Genomic DNA, 10,702 nt, shown 5'->3' on the forward strand with positions numbered 1-10,702 from the left:
CTATGTGACTGTATATCTGAAAACTGTGTAGTTTGATTTTTGACTAGTTCTAACTTTTGGAGAATTTCACCAAGTGCTACTGCTTCTTGAGATACTGTGCATTGGTTTCAGAGAAAAACACTATTTTGAAACCAAGCTTGTATTTCCATATATTAAATTTTGAAAGTTGGATTTCACTTTTTATAGAGTTTCTATGATACTAAATACTAGATAAAATATCTTGGGTCTCTATGGAACTAGAAGGTTGTTTGAGGGGCCAGGCAGCCAGGCGGCCAGGAGATGATTAACCAATTATATCTGAAATTAACCAACTATATCTGGTTCAGCGCACACACTATAATGCACAGGGGCCTGGGTTTGAGCCCCTGCAGGGAGGAAGCTTCACAAGTGAGGAAACAGGGCTGCAGGTACCTCTCGGCCTCTCTCCCTCTCCATCTCCCTCACCCTTTCTCTCTGTCTCTATCCAATAATAAAAATAAATTAAATACAAATTTAAAAATAAATAAAACAAAGAGAGAAAAAAGAAAGTTGTTTGAATTTTCACTTCTGATTCATGATTTTATTCCTGCCGATGTTATCTAGTAGGACAAACACAAATTTAAAATATTCCTGAGTGCCCACAAAAAGAGATAAGCTCTGAAAATCAGCCTAGATTTGGTTGGAATAGACTTTATTTCATGAGTGAAAGTGTATTAGTGACATCTACTTTGACTAACAAAAGAGATGCCACTGTCTCCACTTCACTGGACAGCAAGTTGAGGTACAGAATTAAGGAATTTGATCACATACTTCTTCTTCTTCTAGCGTTTGACATACTAAGAAGTAGTTTTGAGGGAGTCGGGCGGTGGCACAGTGGGTTAAACGCACGTGGCTCAAAGCACACGGACCCACATAAGGATCCCGGTTCGAGCCCCCGGCTCCCCACCTGCAGGGGAGTCGCTTCAGGGGCGGTGAAGCAGGTCTGCAGGTGTCTGTCTTTCTCTCCTCCTCTCTCTCTGTCTTCCCTTCCTCTCTCCATTTCTCTCTGTCCTATCCAACAACAAAGCAACGTCAACGATGGCAATAATAACCGCAACGAGGCTGCAACAACAAGGGCAACAAAAAGGGGGAAAAATGGCCTCCAGGAGCAGTGGATTCATGGTGCAGACACTGAGCCCAGCAATAACCCTGGAGGGAAAGAAAAGAAGTAGTTTTGATTGATCTCAGGCTTTTGTGGTGTCAAAGAGCATGTCTCTCCACTATGCCAAACCACTTCCTTAAAAAACAAAAGGAACGCCAACAACAATAATAACTACAACAATAAAACAACAAGGGCAACAAAAGGGAATAAGTAAATAAATATTAAAAAAAATAAAAAAAAAAATAAAAGGGAGTCGGGCTGTAGCGCAGCGGGTTAAGCGCAGGTGGCGCAAAGCACAATGACCGACGTAAGGATCCCGGTTCAAACCCCGGCTCCCCACCTGCAGGGGAGTCGCTTCACAGGCGGTGAAGCAGGTCTGCAGGTGTCTGTCTTTCTCTCCCCCTCTCTGTCTTCCCCTCCTCTCTCCATTTCTCTCTGTCCTATCCAACAATGACAACAACAATAATAACTACAACAATAAAACAATAAGGGCAACAAAAGGGAATAAATAAATAAATATTTTTAAAAAATTTTTTTAAAAAACAAAAGGAAATGGGCCACTGACTATTAGGCTAAGTCCACCTGGCATTTATACCATTTTCAGAAATAGTTCGAGAATCGTGGTTTCATTCTTAATAGAGTCAGCAAATAAAATTTTTGTTTGCTTGTCTTTTTCCTCCCTCCTTCTCCTCCTCTTCTGACTCCTTCTCTTTCTCCAGGCTATTAGCAGGGCTTCCTAGATCTAGGCTGACTTTTTAGACAGATGAAAGGAGAAAGACAGAGGACGGGCGAGACACCATAGCACCCACATTTCCTCCAAATCTGCGCCATGCGCACAGCAGATCACATATGCTACCCAGGGAAGCCACTCTGCCAACTACAGCAAATTTAAGTGGAAAGAAGCTAGACTAAATATCAAAAGGGACTTCTTCCCTTTTTTTTTTTTGAATTAAAATGTTTTATTTTTATTTTTTTAATTTATTTTTTTTATAATTTATTTCTTTATTGGGGAATTAATGTTTTACATTCAACAGTAAATACAATAGTTTGTACATGCATAACATTCCCCAGATTCCCATTTAACAATACAACCCCCACTATGTCATTCATCGTCTTTCATAGACCTGTATTCTCCCCACCCACCCACCCACCCACCCCAGAGTCTTTTACTTTGGTGCAATACACCAGTTCCATTTCAGGTTCTACTTGTGTTTTCTTTTCTGATCTTGTTTTTCAGCTTCGGCCTGAGAGTGAGATCATCCCATATTCATCCTTCTGTTTCTGACTTATTTCACTCAACATGATTTTTTCAAGGTCCATCCAAGATCGGCTGAAAACAGTGAAGTCACCATTTTTTACAGCTGAGTAGTATTCCATTGCGTATATATACCACAACTTGCTCAGCCACTCGTCTGTTGTTGGACACCTGGGTTAGGACTTCTTCCCTTTTTAAATTTTAAAGCAAATGAATCCCAGTAGAGAAGCTTCTTTTCCCCTTGTGGGGGTGACAAGTTTCAGGGGTATAATTTGAACAGTTTTTGCACACACCTACACATATATAATTATAACAACTCTTTATCAACCCCTCTGGTAATTATATATACACACACATGCATTTGTCAGTAATTCTTAAAGCCCTAGGCATGTTTACTCACTTCTTTGTTGATTGAACCAACACTTTATATGTGTGACTGAAATTTAGGTTTAGTTATGTAAGCTGGGCTGTCTTTCTACAGCCAGTGTTTGGAAGAGAACTTAAAAGTATTTTGGAGAAATTCTACATATTTATATTAATATATTAATAAAAATTTAATTCATGGGCAAAGTTTTACATGGTCTGTTTGCAAAAAAAAGTATTTTGAACCAAATGTATTAAAACAATTACATAAATGTATATATATTGGTTAGTTTGACCACAAGGTACATTTAGCGCACTGTTAGAACCTTTGTTTAGTGTGGTCGTTAGGGCTTGAAAGACAAGTAGCTTTTTGTACTATTATGGATTGCAAATAACTTCTGAACAAATAGCGTCGATGAACCAAGCAGTCTCAGAAATATGTGGACGACAGTATAGATAGATGAAAAAGCTGAGTTTGCTATGACTGCTGTCAAATCGGAGCTGAGTGGCACCTTAGAAAGCAAGACTTCTTTTTAGTAAGCAGAAGAGACTCCAGTGACACCAAGATGATCCTGCCTTCAGCCACTGTGTACTTTAACATTCAGCTTTGACTTAGATGTTTTACTCTCTGAAGAGCTGACATACGATCATTATTTCCTATATCAGTCTACATTACCTTCAAGAACAATAGACTGCTCATACAAAAGAGAAACAAATCAGGCATGTGTAAAGTAATTGGCACTACAAAGAAACAGCTGAACTTATTTAATGATACCCTACATCCTCGTAAACGTGTAATTGCAGCCTGGATGTTTTTCATTTGCAGTTTTAAATTAATCAAAACATTAATGTTTTCCAGTGTCACTTCCTTAGGTTCCATTATTATCTGTTTTATTTTTTCCCAAAGGGTAGACGATTGTAATGCCGAGGAGAATAACAAAGCAGAAGCAGATTATACAAGAAGTACATACCTTGTGACCACCAGAAATGGCACGCGGTGCTTGCCACAGCGTAGTAATTAGCTGTTACTGTCCGTCAGAAGGGAAGGGTGGGGACCAAAAAGGAAAGGCTTGGTGTTAATGGAGGGTCAGGTGAGCCTAGTGAAGAAACCCTTGAGGAACTTGAAGCCAGTGCTCTAAGGTGGACATCCGAGATCGAATGAAACCTGTAGGTTCAAGGACATGCCTTTTGCGACTGAGAACCTTGAAGATATTTTTGTCCATCAGTTCTAGCAGTGTGTTACATATGCACACATCTCTGGCCATTCTACAAATATATGCTAAAAATAGTGCTTCACATATAAATGTGACATTCTTCATGAAGCCAATTTCAAATAGCCAGTTACAGTTCGGATAACAGGTGGATTCAACGCAAAATCCAATTTAAGTTCAGAAGCAGCAAACGAAGGTCTTTTAGCTGGTGGTATTTTATAGGTGGCGAATATTTACATCTGATAAATAAAGTGGCCTAAAGTAAATACAGGCCATCTGCTATAGCTGAGGGATACCTCAGGAATGCCAAACTTAATAAGAATAGCATTAATTCAAGTGCTGAATCAAGGACAGAAATCATCAAGAATTTTCCTCTTAAATACCCATATATGTGGTAGAAAGATTTATTAAAATTTCTTTCTTAAAATTTTTTTTAACCTTTATTTATTGGATACAGAGCCAGAAATCAAGAGGGGGAGGGAGAGGTAGAGAGAGAGGCAGAGACACCTGCAGCCCTGCTTCACCATTTGCAAAGCTTTCCCCCTGCAGGTGGGGACCAGGGGCTCAAACCTGGGTCCTTGAGCCCTGTAACATGTGCGCTCAACCAGGTGCATCACCATCCAGCCCTTGAATTTCCTTTTAAAACTATATCATGACTTGAACTTTTGAAAATTTATTTAATTTACCTAGTAATTTCATGGATCCATGTCCTAGAAAATAATTCATAGTTAGCTTGTTGGATTGAGGCAGTACAAACTCGTACAAGAAACCCTTCTTGCAATTGAAAGAATAAAAGCACAGGAAGCTTAAATTTCTTTCTTTCTTTACCATTGTCTTTGGGTATGGGTGTGCCAAGAAACTCCTTTAAACTATGTATGAGGTAGCATTAGTAGAAAGCCCCCACATTCATTAGTAAGGAGTCTAAAAATAAGATCAGGTAGTCTCAAATATTTGTTTTGGCCTAGCCTTCTCTTTTCGTGATTTCAGCTGTGTAACTGAGTCTGTGCACAGTCGTACTCAGTACTGTCATATCCATCTTTTAGCCAGACAGGCCTCTAAAATGGGACTCGACTATCAGCAAGGCTTGGACAGCAGCCACCACATGAAAGCTCTCCAACAGTCCCTGATTTAAGTGGTTCCCATTCCACCAAAGGGCTGGGAGTACTCCCACCTCATGCTCACATGCGACACACGTGAGCTTTACGATGGCTTCGTTCATCAAGACTAAGTTCTCAGCCCCTACTCCGTACCTCTCAGGGAGTCAACAGGAAGACTAGGCTGTGCTTGTGCTTCTTGGCATCACCTGTGTTGTCTCACACCACAAAGCAGATAGAGCCAGGCATCTGCAAACAAGTCTAGGCTTGAGTCCTCGCTTTAGCCTTCTCTGACGGAGTGACCTTAGGTGAGGTACTTCAACTCTTGCATACAGGGGAGGTAATAACCATATGCCTTAATGGGGGTGCTGTGAAGCTGAACATGAAAATAGCCCGATAAACACCTTGTTTAATATCTGACACATACAGAGTATTTTTTGTTCCATGCACGGCTCAATGCAGATAATAATTTAATAAGACATTTATTTATTTCCTCATTTATTTTTATTATTATTTGTGATTTAATATTTTGCTTTACAAAATGATAACATGGATATAATCCCACCACCAGAGTTCTGTGTCCCCATCCCCTCCACTGGAAACTGCAGTAGTTCTCCTAAGGTCACATATATGGGTTGACTATTCTAACTATAACAATCTTTCTATAAATATATATATTTGGGGGTCTGGCGGTGGCACAGCGGGCTAAGCACACCTGACGCAAAGCGCAAGGACCGGCGTAAGGATCCGGGTTCGAGCCCCAGGCTCCCCACCTACAGGGGAGTCGCTTCACAGGCGGTGAAGCAGGTCTGCAGGTGTCTGTCTTTATCTCCCCCTCTCTGTCTTCCCCGCCTCTCTCCATTTCTCTCTGTCCTATCCGGCAATGAACGACATCAACAATAACAATAATAACCACAACGAGGGCAACAAAAGGGGTAAAAAATGGCCTCCAGGAGCAGTGGATTCATGGTGCAGGCACTGAGCCCCAGCAATAACCCTGGAGGCAAAACAAAAACAAAACAAAAAGATATATATATATATCCATTTTTCTCTGGCCCTGCCTTCTCTTCCTTTCTAAGTCACACCTTCACCTATTGCTACTTCTGAATGTCCTTCCTTTTTTCCTTATCTCTCTCTGGGTCCTGATGGAGTTGGAGTTCAGAGCCCTCTGGTCATCTTCCCCTGACATTTATCCCTCTGGGAATATGGACCAACATTCTTTATGGGGCACGAAAGGTGGGAGTCCTGGCTTCTGTAATTATATCTCCACTGGACATGACATGGGTTGTTGGTAGATGAGTCCATATCCCCAGCCTGAATAAAACATTTTTTATAAACATCTTTGGGGAAAAAACACTTCTTGTATTTTTATTCTTAAAGTTGAAATAAACACTCTAGACTATATTTTCTACTTGTATAACTAAGAAGGACTTTGTCCAGGGCAGATTAAGTCTTCTTTATTGCGATAGCATCTTTTTTTTATTATTAAAATTTTAAGCTATTGGTCTGTCTGACCAGAAATTCAAGGATGCAAGATAAGAGATATCAGCTAGTCATTATTTTATGACTTTGAGACATCTTCAACTTTACTGTACTTGTAACTGATGTCTTAATACAATTGTTTATTTCATGAGGTACAAGAAACAAATCAGCAGTATGGGAGTGCTATCAGTATTTACTAAAAGCAAACAAAATAGAAGATTGGGCACAGTGGTTATCCTGTCGAGGTAAGGAAGATGCTGGAAATGAAAAAAATCTCATACTAAACACGTGGACAATATCCCAAATGAACATTATGGAGTTCTGATTTTTTTTTTTTTTTTTTTTTTTGCTGAGAATTAAGAACGTAAATTTCATACATAAGTGTATCACCAGCTTAGTAGGAGCCGGCTTCAAAGTACTACTTAGAAAGAGGTTGGTTATGTGGGGGCTGGCCTTAGGAGCACATATCACCAAGCACAAGGATCCAGGTTCAAGTCCCCACTCCTCACCTGTAGGGGGAGGGTACTTCACAAGTGGTGTCTATCTTTCCCTCCCCATTTCTATCTTCCCCTCCTCTCTCAATGTCTCTAATGAAAGGAAGAAAGAAAGGAAGGAAAGTGGCTATGCACTGTAGAATATCTGAGACTGAAGGGATGGAATATGACAGTGGGTAGCAGAAGAGTCTTTGCTGAGATGAATGAAGGCTTTGTGGTGAGGGGCTGTGAAGGGCTTCCAAGCAACCACACATAGTAAAGGTGTATAGAGGTCAACTAGATGACTGAGAGGCTCAACAGTCCGTTCCTGTTCTGGTCTGCAGAGGAAGACAAAGCCAGGTAAGCTCAGGAACATTAAGGTGATACTCTGTATCTGTCTTCTGTATTATGGAAGATTGACTATGAAGGAACAGACTTATATTGTAGCACGGAGAAGTCAGAAAAATATGCTACCTCTGACAAAAGTTGAGAAGCAACATTTATCAAATGGAATTTTTTTTTAAGTTGATTCAGTTTCAGTGTTGCTTTTCAATGAATGTGACTGCCTCTTTCTAAATTCTTTATTTTCGAATATGATCCCCTAAGACTAGTGAACATTTATAAACTTTCCATATAAGAATACAATCCAGGGGGCCAGTGGTAGTGCACCAGGTTAAGTGCACATAGTACGAAGCACAAGGACTGGTGCAAAGATCCTGGTTCGAGCCACCCGCGCGGGGTGTGTGTGTGTGTGTGTGTGTGTGTTTCACAAGCAGTGAAGCAGGTCTGCAGGTGTCTGTCTTTCTCTCCCTCTCTTTGTCTTCCCCATCTCTCTCGATTTCTCTCTGTCCTATCCAACAACAACAGCAACAACAAAAAAGGGCCTCCAGGAGCAGTGGATTCATAGTGCAGGCACCGAGCCCCAGCAATAACACTGGAGGCAAAAAATATATATATGAGAAAAGAATATGATTCTTTTTTTTTTCTAATCAAGGTAAACTTTACACCACTTAGAAATCACCTTAACTATCCTAAAGGCTATATATTTCCGTGACTGCTAGTACATTCACAATGTTATAGTTCCAGAACACTTACATTATTTCAAAGTAAAAATATTCTTTAAGCAGTGACTACTCACTGTCCTCCAGCAAGTTCCTCTATGAATTGACTTTAGGAACACATTTCTTTGGGAATTTCTGCATTTTCTCTTAATTTTATAATTAGAAACAAAAGACTTGTGAGTGCATCTGAGTGAGAAAGAAAGAAAGAGTCAGCATTCATGACAAACTTTGCAACGTCAAATATGTTGGACTATTCCAGCAAAGTGGAAACCTAGGAGGATATAGAGTTTTCTTTCTTTTAACATTTTACTTATTGCATATAGACAGAAATTGAGAGAAGGGGGGGGGGAAAATGGAGAGGGGAAAGAGAGACACCTGCAAAACTGCATCATCACACATGAAATTTTCTCCATGGGGGCGGGGCGGGGGGAGTTGAATTTGAGTCCTTGTGCATTTAATTTTCAATTGCCAAGGGTCTGTCTAGTCAGTCAGAGGTTATAGATATGCCAGAGAGGGGTCAGAAGGACTCAGTCATCTAGCACCTGCCTTCCATGCATGAGTAGCTGGGTTGGAGGCCAGCCACATGAGAAAGCTATGACCTACACATGGAGACATGACCGGCCTGTGACAGGAGAAGCCCCATAAATGCGGTAACAGTGGTGCCTCTCATTGTGCATCTCTCCCTGCCTCCTCCCGTCCCTGCTTCCTATCTGAAATGTTAAAAAGAATAAAAAACTCATTATAGGAATCTGTGGAATACTGCATGAGCATGGCCCTGCTACACACACACACACACACACACATACACACATCTAGAATTTGTGAAATATTCCTGTGAAACAAAGAAAACCTTTTCAATGGCAACATGGTATTATGGCTCCTAAGTTAAACTTAGAAGTCTTCACCCAAAAGACACTCTGTCCTGAGTCTGAGCTCTTCCGGTGATAGTTGGTGATAACCCTATTTCTCTTCTGAGCCGCATAGTGGTGACCGTTCTTTATTCTGCGTTTGGCCTGGGTGAGCACATCAGATGCAGCAGAGAAAACAGGATGTCTAACGGGTAAGTGAAAAAACAAATTAAAAATAAAATTAAAAACCCCATTTTATGTTTCAGCCCTAAATTCTTAACAGTTTAAAATTAGAATCTTGTTTTTTTCTGGTTGGGATTTTTTTTTTTTCAAGTTAACCTAGTCATAAACTTAAAAACTTTGGCAATGATCTTTAGGACATCTATTTCCCTTTAAACTGATTTAAAACTAACATGGTTCCATATAACCATCAGTACATTCAGAGGAAAGTTGTGGTTTTTGAATTCTGGAAAAAATAATATGTGACTTTTAAAAGAAATCTTAATTTTCAGTCTGTCAATTGATTTCTTGGGAGGAAAGCTTGCCAGTTCAGTCTTAGGATTTATGATATAAGTGGTGTTTTTAAGCATTTTTTGTTTAATTTTTAATGAAGTGGTGTTTTTAAAATCTCTGTTGTCATTGTCAGTAGATTTTTCTCATAATTTTCCTTTTTTCATATTTTGAGAATTTTTATTTCATTTTCAATTCCTTTCCATTTCATGAGCCCCCAACTGCCACTGGACGACATGACTGTTCTCATTAACCAGGATTTAAGATTTCCTAGCTCAAGCTCAAGCTTCACCGGCTTTAATGGTACAGTTCTTGTTTGCTTACTTTCTAGTTATCTTTTCTTCGTACCCCACTGATATCTTTCATCTGTTCTTTTCATCCTTCTGAGTTTTTGGCATATGGGGACTCCTAAGGACAGTGAAAAACAAAGTCTCCCTCTCATGTTTTTTAGACATACAGTGACATACTTACCATGCCTACAGTTACTTCTCATGCAAGTGTCAATTTGAAGCAATGTTTTTCTCAACTGACCCTCCTTTAAGTTACCTGCAAATGGAGAGTTGGGTGGTAGTGCAGTGGGTTAAGCGCATGTGGCGCAAAGCTCAAAGACCCGCAGAAGGATCCCGGTTTGAGTCCCCGGCTCCCCACCTGCAGGGGGCGGTCTCTTCATAGGCGGTGAAGCAGGTCTGCAGGTGTCTATCTTTCTCTCCCCCTCTCTGTCTTCCCCTCCTCTCTCCATTTCTCTCTGTCCTATCTAACAATGATGACATCAGTAACAACAACAATAACTACAACAACAATGAAAAACAAGGGCAACAAAAGGGAAGTAAATATTTTTTTAAAAGATTAAAAAAAAGTTACCTGCAAATGGGAATGGCACAAGTTAGGAGAAACACTTCTCTTATGGAGCATAAAAATTAAAGCACTTGTTCTTGTTGGAAGAGCCTGTGGAGAATACACAGTGTCGTTATCTTTTGTGCCTTTTTGAAGCACCTGTCAACAGAAGCCATCTCTTATAAGAGAACCCTGTAACCTTTAGGGGTTAGTTTAGGGTCCTTTAGGACCCTGTTTCTGACTTCAAAAGATAAACCAAAACTTACCTATGAGTGAGGAGAAAGAACTTCAAAATGTGGGAAGAAAAAGGAGGGAGGGAGAGAGAATGAGAGAGAGAGAGAGAGAGATGGGAAGTCGGGAGGTAAAAGCAGTTGACAGTAGTAGCTAAACTGTAAATCCTCTATCTCTGTCCACCAGACCACATCCCAACTGAATCCACGGCACCACGCCC

The 10,702-nt window shown here is 40.3% G+C and overlaps 2 long non-coding RNA genes across 2 annotated transcripts; both read right to left on the minus strand.

Moving 5' to 3' along the window:
• Positions 1-1,890: 1,890 nt before the first annotated feature.
• LOC132534300 (uncharacterized) lies at positions 1,891-5,363 on the minus strand. Its single transcript, XR_009546023.1, has 3 exons — positions 5,200-5,363; positions 3,710-3,903; positions 1,891-2,450 (listed from the first exon to the last, which is right to left on the minus strand). It is a non-coding gene; the product is annotated as an uncharacterized LOC132534300 (long non-coding RNA).
• Positions 5,364-8,980: 3,617 nt separating this feature from the next.
• LOC132534301 (uncharacterized) lies at positions 8,981-10,635 on the minus strand. The gene is made up of 4 exons (XR_009546024.1): positions 10,518-10,635; positions 10,279-10,362; positions 9,889-9,963; positions 8,981-9,112 (listed from the first exon to the last, which is right to left on the minus strand). It is a non-coding gene; the product is annotated as an uncharacterized LOC132534301 (long non-coding RNA).
• Between the last annotated feature and the right edge of the window lie 67 nt (positions 10,636-10,702).

The sequence above is a fragment of the Erinaceus europaeus genome, chromosome 18, assembly GCF_950295315.1.
Source record: "Erinaceus europaeus chromosome 18, mEriEur2.1, whole genome shotgun sequence".
NCBI classification, from domain to species: domain Eukaryota; kingdom Metazoa; phylum Chordata; class Mammalia; order Eulipotyphla; family Erinaceidae; genus Erinaceus; species Erinaceus europaeus.